Genomic DNA, 17,817 nt, shown 5'->3' with positions numbered 1-17,817 from the left:
TAAAAAAAGACTTCTTGTTGAAATATACACTAGAAGGTGCACAGATCCTAAGTATGCGGTGTGCTGGGCTTGCACTGCCTGGGCACACCCACGTACCCAGCACCCCAGAACCACCCCCCACCCCCCGTCGCCCACCTTCGTGCAGTCACTCCCTGTCCTAGATTGTTGGGGCTTCTCTAACAGCATACTATAAACTGGGGGGCTTACCCACAGCAGGAATGTATTGTTACCGTTGTGGAGGCTGGAAGTCCAAGCAAGATCAAGGTGCTAGCACGGTTGGTTGGGTGAGGGCTGTCTTCCGGGGCTGCAGACAGCCGACTTCTTGCTGTGTCCTCATGGGGGAAGGGAGGGGGCGCTGTGGAGCCTCTATCGAAGGCACTGATCTCAGTCACGGGGGCTCCACCCTCCTGAACTCAAAATCCCCTCCCAAAGGCCCCACCCCCTCATACCATCACCTGAGGCTTAGGTTTCAGCGTTATGAATTTTGGGGAACACAGACGTTCAGACCACAGCATTACACCCGGCCCCTCAAAATCCATGGCCTGTTCTCGTGAACAATACATTCATTCCATCCCAAAGGACCCAAAAGTTCCGACATGTTCCAACGTCATCTCCAAAGTCCAAGTCCAAAGCCTCCTACCCCTCCCCCACCCATCTCCTGGGGGAGGTTTTGTGCAGCCTCACAGAGATGAAGGGCAGGCAGACAACTGTGAGGAAAGATTCTGGTTTTCCTTCTTCACACAAAATATTCTGGCACTGTTCTCTACCTGGCTTTTTCTCACTGGAGACTGAAAAAATCGCTCCTTTAAAGAATACAGCTTGGGGATGCCTGGCTCCATCAGTCAAGCATCGGACTTTTGATTTCGGCTCAGGTCATCATCTCAGGCTCCTGGGATTGATCCCCGAGTCGGGCTTCATGCTCAGCGGGGAGTCAAATTGAGATTCTCTCTCTCCCCCGCCCCTCCCCCACTCATGTTCGCTTGCTCTCTCTGCCCGTTCCCCCACTCATGTTCTCTCTCTCAAATAAATAAATAAAACCTTTACAAAAATAATGAAGTATACAGTTTGGAGGTGCCTGGGTGGCTCGGTTGGTTAAGCATCTGATTCTTGATCTCGGCTCAGGTCTTGATCAGGTTTTGAGTTCAAGCCCTGTGTTGGGCTCCATGCCGGGAGTGGATAATAAATGAATAAAAATAAATAAATAAATAAATGAAGTGTACAGTTCAGTGGGTTTTTCGTATCGTGCTGACCCTTGAACCACTTGGGTATGAGGGGCACCGAACCTCTGTACACTCGAAAATTTGCATATAACTTTTGACTCTCCCGAAACTTAACTACTTAATAGCCTACCTTTGACCACAAGCCTTACTGATAACATGAACACACTAATTAATACAGAATATTAATACATATTTTGTATGTTAAATGTATTATATACTGTATTCTCTCAATAAAGGAAGCTAGAGAAAAGATGTTTTAAGAAAATTTAAAAAAGAAAATCATAAGGAAGAAAAAATACATTTAGAGTACAATATTTACTGAAAAAAATCAGTGTGTAAATGGACCTGCACAGTTTAAACCCGTGTCGTTCAAGAGTCAACTGTAGTCACACAGTTGCACAACCATCACTGGTGTCCAATTCTAGAACACTTTGTCACCCCCAAAAGAAACCCCAAGTTAATAGTCACTCTCATGCCCTCCTGCTCTCAACCCTCTGGCAACCATTAATCTACTTTCTAATAGTGTATCTTGAAGATCTTTCCATATCAGAACACGAAATCCTTCTCCCTCTCTCTCTCTCTTTCTCTTTTCTAAGTAGCAGCATGGGGTTTCAATGTACGGGTGTGCTATGATTAATTCACAATCCCAGATTGGTGGCTTTGGGGTGTTCCCATCATTCCTTATTATAAGCAGCACAGCATTGAATAACATTGTCCTGTGATGTTTAACAGCATTTTGCCTGTACCCGAGCAAGACTGTGGGAGAAATTCACCAGCAACATGGTTGCTGTGGTCTGATGGGTCCCCTCAATTTGTATGTTGACTAACACCCCAGGTGATGGTATTAGGAGGTGGGGCCTTTGGGAGGGGATTATTAGTTCAGGAGGGTGGAGCGCCCGTGAGTGAGATTAGTGCCTTCTAAAGGAAGCCCCCCAGAGCTCCTTCCCTTGCACCATGTGAGGACACAGCAAGAAGCTGGCTGTCTGCAGCCCGGGAGAGAGCCCTCACCAGAACCCAACAGTGCGTCACCCTGATCTTGGACTTCGACCTCCAGAACTGTGAGCAGTAAATATCTATTGCTTAAAAGCCCCTCTGTTTATGGTATCAGCTGCAGCACGGAGGAAGACGATGGTAGGATCAACCAGATAGAGAACTGCGGGGTGAAAGACAGTATGAATTTTCGCTTTTGATAGATCCTCCCAGCTGCCCGTCACAGGCTTTTACCAGATAGACACTCAGATCGGGAGGTTAGAATGGCGGGGTGGGGGGAGGTGTAGCCATGGCAAGGGTGGAGGGACCAGAGAGGGGAGGAGGCCACTGCAGCATTTCAGCTGAGGGGTACAGGTGGCTGGATCCCAGGCCATGGTAGGGGGCAGGCGAGCAAGCAAAATACAGCTGGCAGGTGAAAACCAAAGTCAAGGATGCAGCGAGGGGTAGAAGAATATCTGTGAGGTGAGGACAGGGAGGTTGCTCAGGATGATTCCAGGGGAGGCAGAATTGGCCCACTGTCCCCTTGTATCCTCTCTGGCCTTCTTCTACAGTAATTGAATTTTTAGCTGGGCATGTGACCACACAGTGACTACTTTCCCAGACTCCCTTGTAGACTGGTACGGCCATGTGGTCAAGTTCCGGCCAATGGGATGCAAGCAGAGGTGATGTGTGCAACTGCCAGGGCATGCCCTTAAATGTGGGAGCATACCCTTCTCTGTCCCCTTTCTTCTCACTGGCTAGAGAGTAGATGTGAAGGCAGGAGCCGGGGGCACCATCTTGGGCCATGAGGTGGAAGTTTCCTGTTAAAGCAGAGCCAGAAGGAGGAGCTTGGATCCCTGATAAGAGAGAGATGAGTCTCTATCTTGTTAAGCTTCTATTATTCTGGGTTTCTGTTACAGCTTCCAGACCTGAATGGTTGGTTATACTTGGTTTGTGCCCCTCACTAAAACAGGGGCTGTGGGGAGCTGGCCAAGCTGTTTAACTTTCAGGATATTGAGAGCCCCTCTGTGCCAGGTTTTATGCTATATGCTGGGGTACAATGTGGCCAGGGCAAATATACTGGTTTCACCTAGGGACCCTCACACACCCACGAGCCTGCAGGGGCTGCTGAGCAGGAATGGAATCAAAGGCTTCCCTGAAGAAGGGACATTTTGGCTGAGATCTGCAGAAGCAATAGGGACAAAGCAGGTCGGGAATGGGGTTTCAGGCAGAAGGAACACCAGAGAGCCACATATTTGAGGCTCAGAAAGAGTTCAGTATGAAAGTGGGTCTTTTATATCAAGGAAAGACAGCTGGGCTCCCCTTCCGATGGCTTGTGCTCAACAGGGAAACGTTAAGTTAGTGGCTGTTGTATTTTAGAAAGGGCTCAGAGATCTCCTTCTGTAAATGAAACACCAACCTGCATCTGGAACTTTCCTCCCAGTGTCAATGCAATGACATTCTCCAGTGCACGCGTCCCCTTCGGTCCTCTCAAGCTAATTGCCTTCAAGGAATTAATTAATCATATCTCTGTTCCTGCCAGCAACAATATTCCCTCAGAAGAAAGCAAACAATCAAAAATACAGGCTGATAAGGTGGCTTTGGGAACCCATAAAGAGAGGAAATGTTCTCCAAACAGACAAAGTATGATTTCTTACGTGCAAACACCAAAAGCAAAGGCTTAAGTGATATGTTTCAAGCCGGGCTTAAATGGGCCAACTTAAGGAATTCAGAGGGCTTTTGTCTTTATTTATCTTCGCCCTTTTAGGGGACAGCAGGCCATGCTGTGGTTTTCCTTCCCGTTTCTGTTCTTAGGTGGAGGGCTGTGGTCTTTGAGGGCAGGCTGAGTTTCATGGGCAGCGTGTGTTTGCAGAGCCCGTGCCGCGTCCACCTGTTATTAATCATTTATTCACGCAACCTGCAGACACTGCGTGCTGGGAGGCGGGTGATTCCCGATGCCTTCAGGTGATGGTAGTGCTGGACAAGGCAAGTGGGCAATGCCAGTGCTGGGACAGGCACCCTAGGGAGGAGCAGTGGGGACACAGAGGGAGGTTCCCCCCCCCAACCTGGAGCCAGGCTGCAGGGGGTCAGGGAATCTCCTGGATCCCTGGAGGGTTGGGTCTTGAAAGTCGGTGGCAGCTGGCCAGGCCTGAAGAGGGACGGGCTGCAGGGAGAGACAGCAGTCCTGGCCGAGGGCCAGAGGCTGGCAGGGCAGAACCAGAGCCCTGGTGTGGCAAGGCACAGAGAAGGGGACCCGCGCAGCCAGTGATGGAATACAGGCGGCCAGGCAGGACCGTAGCCCATATGACAAGCTGAGCGCTTGCAGGCTTCGCTGCTCATACAGAAAGCCCTCCGGCGCGCCAGGAGGAGAGTGGGCTGAGCTGGGGAAGACGCTGCCCGCCCCCCACTTCACTGTGCTCCCAGTTTGGGTGGGAGCACAGACGGGCGATTCGTGCTGAAGTGTTAGGAGGCGTCCTGGTTTCCTGGGGCCACTGTCACAAATGACCATAAACTCGGTGGCTTAAAACAGCAGACATTTATTCCTTATTCCAGAGGCTGGAAGTCCAAAGTCAAGGTGAGGTTGGGGCCATGCTCCCTCCGAAGGCTCCAGGGGAGGATGTTCCCTGCCTCTTTCAGCTTTTGGTTGTTGTTGGCAATCTTTGGTGTTCCCGGCTCGTAGCTGCTTCAGTCCGCTCTCCGTGTGTCCACATTTCTCTCTTCTTCCGAGGACATCAGTCAGTGTGGTTAGAGCCCACCCTAATGCAGTATGCTCTCGTTTACCTTGATGACATCCGCATATACCTTATTTCCAAGTAATAATAAGTGAGGTCACGTTCCCAGGGAGTGGGGGTTGGGGTTTGAACACACTTTTTGGGGGAATACAAAGCTCATCAAGCTCACCCCTCTGCTCTGCACTTCAGCTCTGGATCCACTGGAGTCAGTATACCAGCTCTGTGGCATATAAAAGCAGTGTTTGTGAACATGTCTCGCTCCTGCCCAGCTGGCTGCCCCCTGGAATCAGGCAGATTCACCCACCCAGTCCAAGCCACCCTGCAGAGAAGGGGGGCATGGAGAGGACCACAGACGTCTCTCCGGTGGAACACAGAACATGAAGCCAGGGAAGAAGACTGCCCTACAAGGAAGATCCCAAATGATAAGCGCGGGATGTGCGGTGCACAGAGGGGAGAGAACACAGAGACGAGGGTGGGAGGCATCCATCCGAAGTGACTATTTAAGCTAGGACGGTTTGGAAGGAGCCAGAAAGAGAAAGGTACAGGAGCTGACTTGGGAAAGTCAGCAGGGTGGGAGCGAGCCCCCATGCGTCCTCCTGGCGTTCCCGCTCCTGGGACGGATCCGCAAATTGTCAAAATACCTCGGGTTGGATTAAAGGATGTACAAGCCATTTTGATCCCAAACAAAATAAAGCAGCTCATCCTACGCCTGGGAACCAGGTAGGCCCTGACAGTTCATGCTCTGTGACGGTTTGTGGTCGGTGCTTCTGGCCCCCGTCCTGCAGGCCTAGGGCTCCAGAAGGACACCCACTCACCAAAGTAGCCTCCGCTGCAGTGTTTGGCTGTTTGCATTTCTTGACAAAGGAAATTTGTTGGGCTTAAGCTGCCAAGGGTTTGCATCTGGATCCTATGATGTTTGGCTTCGGGAGGGCTGTGCGCAGAACCGGCTCGGAGCCTCCACCAGCCTCCATGTAATTAACTTAAGTGCTCCGAAGATGAAAGCTTATTTGCCTGATCCCGGATTATGGCATGGGTCGCCAAGGTAGGCAGAGCAGCCTGGACGAGTTATCTTCCACTATTGAGGTTTCCAGAGATACCAGCGGTGGACAGTGGAAGTCAGGAAGTTTGGGCATGTCGGAATTTATTAAATTTGCAGTTAAAAAAAAAAAACCCAACAACCCCAAACGAGTTCTGGATGCCAGCACGAGGAAGTTAAGTGGAAACATAGCTTTACATAATGAAGTGGTTAATCATATTTCGCTTTAGAAACACTAATATCATAAATTGGCCTCATACTTTTGTGCTTCCAGCTTCAACAATAGAGCAGAAACATTAATTTCCTGGTTTGGTATAACTGCTGGGACTTCCCTCCCTCCTCCCCTCCCCTTTACCCCCTCAGCTGGAGTGGGGAAGGTAGCTTTGATCCTGGATGCTCTGGGGGCCTGGGGGAGGTGGAGCCGGAGGGGGTGGGGATTCCTACAGGTGATTTTTCGGCCTGAATTCCATTGTGACAGCAATGATTTATTTTAACTACTAACCCAGGAAAGCAGGCGCCACCAGGACGAATACCTCCACTAGCCCCTAGCAGACTAATTTTACTGTTTATGAATCACTAATATGTTGAAGGAAAGAAAGAAAGAAAGAAAGAAAGAAAAAAAGAAAGAAAGAAAGAAAGAGAAAGAAAGAAAGAAAGAAAGAGCAGCATTTTAGATAACTCGGACGAAGGCTGGGAGAAAGGACCCCACGATGCCCAAACAGTCCCACATGGGAAAGATGATTCTGGATTACAAGATAGAGAACACATGGGGTCCAGATAGCTGCCCCCCACATCCACAGCGGGCAGAGGCTACTGGCAGATGAAACACTTTCATCTCTCCCAGGGAGATAAACTGACTGGTCTGGATGGGCCTCTTTATTTACAAAAGAAAATTAAATCCGTTTTAACACTTGCACCGTTCATAGGAAACACATGTTGGCTGGTAATTGTTTTGAACTCGGTTTCGAGCCGGGCCGCACCACCCTGGGCTGCTCTCGAGTTTTCGCACTGGCTTGGGATGGCCGTGGAATTCGCCGAGAATTTCTTCCCAATTCCAGAGGCTCGCGAGGGGACATTCCTGGGCTGAGCCCGCAGAAGAGTTCTGTTGGGCTTCCTGCCTCCTGGAGGAAAGCGCTTGCCCCTCGCAGCGAGAGGGCTGCCCCCTTGCCCCTTGCCCCCCGGGTTCTTATCAGGAGATTGGAGAGGATCAAAGGGACCCGAGGCCCTAATTGAGCCCGACGGGCTTCCCTCCCGCCTGGAAGTTTTCGCAGAAAGAGAAATAAAAGGTTGGGAGATTTTCCCAGGAGAGCCTGATAGGGTTTTACAGCTGTGAGGAGGTGTCATCCCGCTCTGGGACTCGCTTTTCAAATGTTAATAGGCACGTGAGCCCCTGGGGCTCTGGTGAAATGCAGATTCTGATTCTGGGAGCCCTGGAGTGGGGGGTGGGGTGGAGAAAGGGGGGCCAGGGACTCTGCACTTCTTCTAACAGGCTCCCTGGTGTTGTGGGTGCTGCTGGTCCCAGTGGCCCGCTCCTCGGCTCCTCGGGGGTAGCAAGCATCCAGTGGTTCTGGAACTCTCTCAGGCATCAGAATCCCCTGAAGGGTTTGTTAAAATAGAGTTCCTGGGGCGCCTGGGTGGCTCAGTCGTTAAGCGTCTGCCTTCAGCTCAGGTCATGATCCCAGGGTCCTGGGATCGAGTCCCACATCGGGCTCCCTGCTCAGCGGGAAGCCTGCTTCTCCCTCTCCCACTCCCCCTGCTTGTGTTCCTGCTCTCACTGTCTCTCTCTGTCAAATAAATAAATAAAATCTTTAAAAAAAAAAAAAAATAGAGTTCCTGATTGCACAGCAGACCTAGGGGGAGGCCTGATCATGTGTGATTCCCGTAAGATCCCAGGTGATGTTGCTGGATTGGGGACCGCATTTTGAAAACCACTGTCCAAAACCCATGCCCTCTCTGGGGAAACTGAGGCACAACGTTTTTGTTTTTGTTTTTGTTTTTGCTGAGGTCACACTGCTCCTGGGTGGCAGAGCCAGAGCCAGAACTCTAGTCCAGGGTTTGCCCTTCTATCCATTTTCAAAGGTAGGAGAAGAGTGAGCCCATTTTTTCCCCGGGGACCCCTCACTGTCCAGGCATTAGCAGTGGGGGCAGACGCTGTAGGACAGGAGATGAGTATGACTCGCAGCACCCAGCCTGCTGTTTCCCTGCTGGGCGTCAAGCTGTTCCTTTGCTCTGGGATGCCCTTCTCCCTCTCCTCCTGAATTACTCATTTTCAAAGCTCAGCATCAGTCTCGCCTCCTCCAGGCAGCTGTCCTTTCCTCTGGGCCCAAGTCTGGTCCCTCAGCACCTTCTGCATCTCGGTATCATCACGCACGCCGCGTCCCTGCAGTGGTGGGGCCAGTGTCTGCAGAACATCAGGGAACAGGACGGGGAAGTCAGGAGGCAGATATTTCCTGAAGGAATGAATATCTTCCCAATGGCGTTCTTGCCTGCTGTGTGGCCTTGGACGGGTTACTTAACCTCTCTGAGGCTTGGCTTCCCCATCTGTAAAAAAAAGATGCTAATGTCTATCCCGCAGGGTCACAGCTAATGGACATATTTGTAAAGGCTCCAGGCGGACTACCGGGAAGTGAAGAGCCACTTTTAAAAATCCGTTAATTAATTAATTAATTAATTTATTTATTTATTAATCTCTGCACCTGACGTGGGGCTTGAACTCACAACCCTGAGGCCAAGAGTCGCATACTCTACTGACTGAGCGAGCCAGGGGCCCCGCAGTTTGTTGTTTTTGATGTTTTTATTATTCATCATTATTATTGCCTTCGGGTCAGTTTTGTATCCTTAAAGTCCCTCTTTTGACTAAGGTTTTGCCTTTCCAGATTCCCCGTTAGGATGCAAATGTATTCTGAGAAAGTTAATATCTTACCAAGAGGCAGGACTGACTCATGCTTGCTCAGCACTTAGAGTTTCCCGGACCGTTCCCCCGGGTGAGTCACCGAAGCCTCGCAAAACTCCGGGGAGGCAGTGCTGTATCAAGCTGAGGCTTGGGGAGGCTGAGGCCCTTGCTCACGTTCACAGGCTTTGTTTTGCCTCCAAGCTCTTCCAAGGGCAGCTGCTCAGGAAGCCCGGAGGTGTGCCTCCCTGCGGACCCGGGCTGGCTTCCCCAGGACCACAACTCTCAGGTTGGAGACCACCTCCTCCTTTCTAGCTCAGAAAACAGCTCTTGCCGATAATCGCTTTTCCACCCCGCCAATGTGTTTTCCAGGGTTTGCTTTTCCTCCTCCCAAAGTTCAGGCATCCGAGACACTGGGGAGCACCGTGTGTGCTGTCCCAGCCCTGAGCCTGCAGAAGGTGCACCAGCCCATAAAGGACCCAGACATCCCCGGGTGAAGAAGGGACTCACTGGGTCTGGGCTCGGTGATTTCCAGGCTCAGCTTTGGGGGCATTCTCCCCCCCCCACCCTGTGCTGATGCACCTTGCTGGGAACTGCCCCCGCTCTCTCCCTGGGGCAGCGACCAGCATCTGCCCCGTCTTCAAATGTCCTTTCACTGCTGCTCTCTGGCCAGAACCCCCCAGACTCCCCATTTCTCACTCCCTTCAAGTCTCTGCTCAAACACCCTCTGAGCAGAAGGTTTTCCCTGACCCTGACAGGAAACGGGGAGCCCCACCCCTGCACCCATCACCTCGTGGCCTTAGTTCCCTTCACAGAGCTCACCACCACCCAGCTGATATAGCTGTCTCTTGTTTGGGTGACTGCCCAGTGGAATACAAGCTCCATGCGGGCAGAGATGGTTCTATTTTGTTCTCTGGTCTTTTCCCGGTGTCCAGAACAGGGCTTGACCTGCTGCAAACGCTCCATAAACATTTGCCAGTGGAATGAATGAATGAATGAATGAATGAATGAATGAAGCTGGCCATGTGAGTGTCACTCAGCATCTTCCACTCAGCGCCCTTGCCTTGGGCATCTGGCACCCAGATCCCCAGGGCTGGCTCTTTCCAGGCCCAGGGCTAGCTCCTGGCATCCAGGGTGGGTCAGGCATGAGCCGCATCCCAAAGGCAGTCCTGTAAAGGCAAGTTGTACCTCAGTGTGACAAGTGACGGCCGCAGCACTTGAGAGGCACGCTGCATATAACAGTGGCAGACCAAGGGCTTGGAGTCAGGTGGACCTGAGTTCAAATCCTACCTCTAGTATGGATTAGCTCTGCAGCCTTGGTCAAGTCACTTAAATGTCCCCAAGTCTCAGGTCCCTACCATTAAATGGGGAGGATAGTAACGGTGACTTTGGTGGTGGGTCATGACCTGGTATGTAAAATGCCTGGTGTATGGTAGACACTCGATTCTTGGGGGCTCCAGAAGTGGCACAAAGAGGGATAGGATCAAGTTCTGCCATGGTTAGAGGTGGCTGTGACAGGCTTCGGAGAGGGGCTGGAATTTGAACTGGAACTTGAAGGGTCTGCAGGTAGATGAGGCAGAAGACAGACAGCCCTATAGCCCGAGTGTCTGGGTTCAAATCCTGGCCGTCACTGTCTGGTCACCTTGGGCACACCACTTACACTTGCTGTGCCTCGGTGTCCTGATTCATAACATCGGTTCGGTCTAGCAAGCACATAGTAAATGTTCGCAGCTCTTGTCATTGTCATCGTTATTGTCGTGGGTGAAGGGAGGAGGTGCGGCCAAGCAGTGGCAGGCTCCGGGGGCTGCAGGGGACTGGCCGCGCTGAGCTCATGCCAGGTTGAGAGTGAGCCTGGGACAGGTGGTCCTGTGAAGCCACAGAGGGGCCCTCCCTCTGAGAAATGCGTGGAAGGCCCTCTCAATTCCTCATGGGAACCGGGAGCGGAGGCTGGGTCTTGCACCTGGCGGCACATGGGGACATTTGGCTTCCAGTCCTTCCCCAAACCTCCCCTTTTGGCTCTTTGAACCACAAGAGAAACCACAGCATCTTGGCTCCGGCGGGCCTCAGAGATGGTGGTATCAGAGGGATCTTGTGCAGAGCCTTGGGAGGTACGAGCCACTGGCTCCGTTGTGCAGATGAGAGGCAGAGGCTGAGAGAGAGGCACCCCTGGGCCACGCCCAGCCTCCGGTTTGCTGCCCGCATCCCTCCCTGCTGCCTATCTGCACATACAGAGGCGAGTCACTGAGATCCGGAGGAAGGCGGGGGCCTGGTTCCTGGAGACAGAAGCCCCAGTGTAAAGGGCTGGAACCTTCCCTAATTTTTTTTTTTTTTTTTTTTAAATGTTGGTTTTTCCTACGGTTTGTGTTTTGCTTGCTTGGGGGCTGCAGAATAAGATTTCTTTCCTTAGTCAAAGAACTCTTTTCCCGTTGGCGATACCTGGTGGTATCTGATCCTCCCAATTAACGTGCCAGGGGGAGCCCAAGGCCCTTGTCCTGTCCATTTGTGCTTGGCGGGTGCCCTGTGAGCACTGACATTACTCCCTGAGACGGAGGGTTCCTGACTCCTGCCTCCCACCCCAGGCTGCTTCCTTCCATCCAAGGCCCATCTCTTTACAAATGAGAACATGGCGGGAAAGTCCAATGGACTTGGCCTTGGGCAGTTCTTCCACTTCCGGGCTGTGGGATGCCGGCTGGGCAGCTCACCAAGTAGGTCTGGTCATCATCTGTAAAAACGGGGATCATATTAAGCTTCACTGGGTAGTTCTGAAGATTAAATAAGACAATCCATACAAATCCACGGGGTCTGGGGTGGGGGATATAGCAAGTGTTAAGAGCGACTACAGGAGAAATTATTATTATTGGTGATAATTCTCTTGGGTAGGCAGGAAATGGTGCCCTGAGGTCTCATGTCTCACTAGATGAATGGTCTTGGGCCTCTATGTTTAATAAAATCTCTGTCCCGAGGGTTGCAGCCAGGATCGGCAGTTGAGGGTGGTAGACTCACATACAGAAGGGGCTGGAAAGTCACGGTCAGGGAGTGAGGCTGGTGGGGGCGATGGCCTGTCCGAAGTGGACAGCTACACCCAGCCTCAACCAGGACGGAGCGTGGGCCCAGGGAGGCCACCGCTTCCAGTTACTTTTTTTTTTTTTTTACAACTTCCAATTTTTATTTTGTTTTTTATTTTTTTCTAAAGATTTTATTTATTCATTTGACAGAGAGAGCGAGCGAGAGAGCACAAGCAGGGGGAGTGGGCGGTAGAGGGAGAAGCAGGCTCTCCACTGTGCAAGGAGCCCGACGCGGGACTCAATCCCAGGACCCTGGGATCATGACCTGCCTGAAGGCAGATGCTTAACTGACTGAGCCACCCAGGTGCCCCTCTAATTATTATTTTTTTTAAACTTATATATTTATTATTGTAGAGAGAGAGAGAGAGAGCGAGTAGGGGGAGGGACTGAGGAAGAGAATCTTCAAGCAGACTCCCCACTGAACATGGAGCCTGACGCGGGGCTTGATCCCCAGACCCTGAGATCATGACCGGAGCCAAAACCAAGAGTTGGTGGCTTAACCCACTGAGCCACCCAGGTGCCCCCAAAACTTCCAATTTTGGACCTTAAATACCTCTTTAAAAACTCTATCTTCAAATATAGTCCCATTTTGAGGTACTGAGAGTTAAGACTTCAGTATGTGAACTTGGGGTGGGCGGTAAGGGGGGGACACAATTCAGCCCATGATGGCCACTAATGCAAATGCTTGTGGAAACGCTGTCTGAGTCACACACCAGGATCCGTGGCTCCTGTCTGAAGTGAGTCACCGGAAATGTGTTTGTCCGTGTACTGAGGTCCAGACACAGAGAATCAGCTCATTCTGATGAGCTGATTCTCCTGTCCATTTTGCACTTTTTTCCTGAAAGTCAGATTCCAATGGGCTGAGGGTGCTATTGACCCGTTCCCGCCCTGGGCGTGATTAGCAGCCTGGCACGGATCTCAGGGATGAGGAGCTGGAGGAGTTCCTGTAAATCAGCAGTTTACTGCCCATTGCTCCCGAGGGGGAACACAGTCTCCTTATCTGTTTGCAGAAGATCCACTGGGGGTGAGGGAGGCTGGGAGGTGGGGAGGGGTGCAAGTGTGTCTGGGAGCCTTCTTAGTCTCAAGGCTCTGGGGTCCACGGAGAGGGGGCCCCAGGGCAACATAGTTCTGTTCCCCTCCACCCCAGACGACCACCTTCCTGGTTCGGTGACGATCCTCCCCGATCTTCAGTTCTATGCCTAGAGATGTACCTACGTATATCAATCCACGTTTATAAACAAGAATAAGATCGTGTGGGCGAAGCTACATAGCATGAGGTTACATGGCAAGAAGCAGCCTTGGGATTCTGGTAGTCGGCTTTCAGAACTCGACATTTAACCACTACTGGACTACTTGCCATCTGCTGTTTTGTGACCTTTTATTTTTTTTTTGTAAATGATTTATCGGGGCTCTCTGTGTTAGTCCACACTGATACTACCTGATACTCTTTATTTTATTTTTATTTTTTACTTATTTTTTAAAAAGGCTTTTATTTATTTATTGGAGAAAGAGCATGAACAGGGGGGAGGAGCAGAGGGAGAGAGAGAGAAGCAGGCTTCCCGCTGAGCAGGGAGCCCGAAGCAGGGCTCGATCCCAGGACCCCGGGATCATGATCTGAGCTGAAGGTAGACGCTCAACCGACTAAGCCACGCAGGCGCCCCAATACTCTATTTTAAATTGGGAAAGATTTTCAATGTTGGTATTCCAGGTTTTAAAATGGCCTCTGGCTTCCCCAGGAATGGGCTAGAGACCTAACATTGAAAGCAGTCACTGCTCAGTGATCTGCCAGCAGATGATCTCTATGGTGGGGAAGCTCTTGACATGATTTTTCATCCTGTTTTTCCGAATTTCGCCAACTCTGACTCTTCCTCTCATTAATCCTCACCCTTCAGTGCTTCTCATTTCTCTGAGGGGAAAGGCAAAAGGCCTGCTAGAGCCCGACCTATGGAGGGCCTCACTACCTCCCCAAACCCTCTTCCCATGACTCCACTTTGCTCCATCTATCCAGACACACTGCCCTCTCTGCCATTGCCCTGATCGCACTAGGCATGCCTCGGCCACAGGGCCTTTGCACTGGCTGTTTCCTATACCAGGAATTCTCTTCCTTCGAATATCTGCTTGGCTAACTCCCTCCCCACCTCAAATCTTGCTCAGCCTCATCCTCAGCTGCCCTATATTTAAGGCATAACTCCCCCAGCCACCTTGGAAGGCACTGCCAATCTCCTGTACCTGCCAGATTTTCCTCTTAGCACCTGCTTCCCCTACCATATTATATAATTCACTTACTATGCCTACTGTTGTCTATCTCCTTCCACTAGAATGCAATTTCCACTCCAGAGATTTTTGCACATTGTGTGCCTAAAACAATCCTGGCCATAGTAGAACCTCAATGTGTGTTCCTTGGATGAATGAATAGATTTAAACAAAGCCCATTTTCCCAGATCCCTAGGGGCCTGAGAGTTCATCTAAACCAAACTCCAGGGGTGTCTGGGTGGCTCAGTCGGTGAAGCGTCTGCCTTCGGCTCAGGTCATGATCTCAGGGTCCTGGGACTGAGCCCCACATAGGGCTCCCTGCTCAGTGGGGAGTCTACTTCTCCCTCTCCCTCTGCCACTTCCCCCTGCCTGTGCTCTCTCACTCTCTCTCTGTCAAATAAATAAAATCTTAAAAAAAAACCAAACAAACAAGCTCCTAGCCCATGGTGAAATTTCCTTTCTCTACTCCCACTGGAACACAAAATACATGAGGGAGAAACCCCTTAACACACTGGGTTCCACTCAAAGACATGAACACACATCATTTGGCACAGTGTCTGACAGACACATAGTAGGTGCTCAAAAACATGGATCCTTTTTCCTTTCCCTGGGAAATGCATCTTTTAGAGCATCTGGTGGGTGTGGCTGCTGAGGAAGAATGGTCTAAGGCCCTCGAGAGAGCAGATGAGACAATTCAGTGAGCACCTGCTATGGGCTGAGTATGTCCCCCTAAATCCATATGTTGAAGTCCTAACCCCCAGCACCTCAAAATGTGATTATCTTTGAAGACAGGGTGTTTAAAAGATACTTAAGGTTAAATGAGGTCATTAGTGTGAGCTGTAATCTAATCTGACAGGTGTCCTTATGGGAGGAGATCAGGACACAGAAGGACCACCACGTGAGGACACGGGGAGAAGCCGGCCGTCTACACGTCAAGGAGAGAGGCCTCCGGAGAGTCCAACCTGCCCTCACAGGGATCCCAGGCTTCCAGCCTCCAAACTATGAGAGAAGAAATGTTTGTTGTTTAAGCCTCCAGTCTGGGATTTTGATATGGTCGCCTGAGCAGACTGGTACAAGCCACAAACAGGAGCGGGCTGGCTTCCTATTCATTGAGCTGCCATTTTACAAATGAAGGCCTTGTGGTTCTGAGAGGCGAGGAACCTGCTCAGTGTCCTCCAGCTGGCTTCCGAGCCCACCTCCAGCTCCCAAACCCCAGGCCCTTTGCATTGCCTCGGTCATGGCTAGAGCTAGGTCCTGAAGCAGGAGTGGGCAGAGTAACACCTTTGCCAGGAAGCTTGACCAGGAGAACACCCCACACACTCGCCTCCTCACAGCCAGCTCCCTCCTGGATCAGAAGTCTCCGTTCGGGAGGGTGCCTTCCTCTCTGGTGAGCTTTCGGGAGGGCGCATGCCGACTCCTCCCAGCACCCTGGCTCCAGGAAAAATATGTGCAGGACCATTTCCTCTGGGCCTTGTGATTACTCTGAACCCAGCCCTCATGAGAGCAGCTACAGGAATAAATCCTGAAGACGTTTATCCTGAGAATTCCAGGCCTAATTTACGGCTCCTGCAAGCAGCACGGGCTCACCAGCCATTAGCATCATTATAAGCAGAAGAGCGTCTCCAGGTCCCAGAGCATAAATACCTGCTGTCAACTGGATAGGAAGAGGGTGCGGCACCTTAGGGTTGGGGTAGGGGTGAGGGGAGGCTCTGCTCTGTGTTGCCAGTTATCTTTCAGCCCCTCCAGGGGACCTAAGGCTGCTCTTTTTTTTTTTTTTTTAAAGATTTTATTTATTTATTTGACAGAGAGAGAGAGACAGTGAGAGAGGGAACACAAGTGGGGGGAGTGGGAGAGGGAGAAGCAGGCTTCCCGCTGAGCAGGGAGCCCAGGACCCTGGGATCATGACCCGAGCCGAAGGCAGACGCCTAACCGACTGAGCCACCGGGGTGCCCCTTCTGAGGCCGCTCTTAATCAGCTTCCACCCAAGATGGGATTTTAAGCCAGTCAGGCCCCAGGACTGCATCAGGCCCCGAATTCACTGACAGCAATTTGTAGGTCCGGGTAGAAACCCATAAACAAACTCAGTTAGGAGGGCCTCTGTCTTGTTAGATAAAGATGCACAAAAGGCTAGTCTTAGGCACTGCTGTTAGCCACCATTGTCACAAACACGTCTGGATTCCTGGAAAAATTCTGCAGGGTCCAATTACTTGGGGGAGCTCAGGAGTGCCACAGGGACACCTGGGAAGGGGAGTTGAAGGAGGAGACAGACCTGGAAACGAGCCCTGGTTCCCTCCACACAGATGGAGGACAGTGGGCAGGGCAGGTAACCTTTCGCGGTGACTCTGAGTGTTCAGGGTTGGGGGAGGGGTCTTACGTGGACTCAGTAGGTCCCCATACAGACAGGCCCCTCTTCCTGGTACGGTTTTCTTTCTAGAACCCTCATCCTTCCACCCTCTAAGTGCGTGTTGTTATTAATCAGTAACTATTCATTCACCACTCAGTGCATTGATTTTTTTCAGCAAAAGTGTGCTATTGCGTGTGCCTGCCATGTGCTGGAGCTCTATTAGGCCATGGGCAATATTCGAAGAATTAGGCCCTTTCTTTATCAGTCAAATCATTTGAATGCTGTCCTTTGACTGTAGCGAGGACAGTATCAACAGGTGGGGAGGCAGAGTGGAGCATGAGAAAACAGAACCCGAGTTTCCTCAATCCCAACATGGGGGTGGTGCTTGCCTGGCATGCAGTGTGCAGCCCCCTTTGGACATGTTCCTTATGTCTGCTGTCATTTGTCCCCACTGGGATGTAAGCTCCATGAGAGCAGGGATGTCTGTTTTGTTCACGAATGTGTCTGCAGAGCCTAGAGCAGCACCAACATAGCAGGTTGTCGAATGAATGGGTAACATTAGTAATAACTCTTGAGCAGCTTTCATGGCCAGAACGTTTACGTCAGCCCCTCCCCTTTTCAACAGTCCCTGGAAAACCTGCTCTTCATCTCAACCCCATCTCTACAGCATAAAAAGCCCCACCAGTTATTTCTGTTCTGAAAAGCTCTTAATCAACTTCACCACCTCTCTGAGCCCTTTCTTCGACTTTCCCTCGATATCCAGCCTGGCCGGTTCACCACAGGACGAAGAAATCTATGGGAGTACTTCTGCTCTGAAGATTGCCTAGGAACACTCACTAAAGCACCTGTCGAAGTCCTGTGCTGACCACGCCCACCTCCCCTTCCAGGCCACGCCCATGGCTCCTTCATGGCCACGCCCATCTCATCTTCCCCTCACTGGCTCCCACTCCCTGCGGGACCTTTGATGTACTTCTCTGCACACAAAATCTTCATGCCTGTTCAGACCAAGTTCCCTTACCACCAAATAAATCTGAAAATGGCTTGCCCAAGGAAACAGCAGATTCCCCATACTTCTTACTCTCATCATTACCTCATTCCACCCACCATCATCAAAGGAACACATGCACATTGTAGGAAACTGGGAGAGAAGGTAAAAATATAAAACGCTAGAAAATTCCTATGCATCATTCCACTACTAATATTTTGGCTTATCTCCTTTATTATTATTTTTTAAAGTTTTTATTTAATCTCTACACCCAAGTTGGGGTTTGAACCTAGGGCCCCATGATCAAGAGCTGCATGCTCTAC

This window comes from Zalophus californianus, chromosome 2 (assembly GCF_009762305.2).
Source record: "Zalophus californianus isolate mZalCal1 chromosome 2, mZalCal1.pri.v2, whole genome shotgun sequence".
In the NCBI taxonomy this organism is placed as follows: Eukaryota; Metazoa; Chordata; class Mammalia; order Carnivora; family Otariidae; genus Zalophus; species Zalophus californianus.
Note: the sequence above shows the minus strand (reverse complement) of the source record.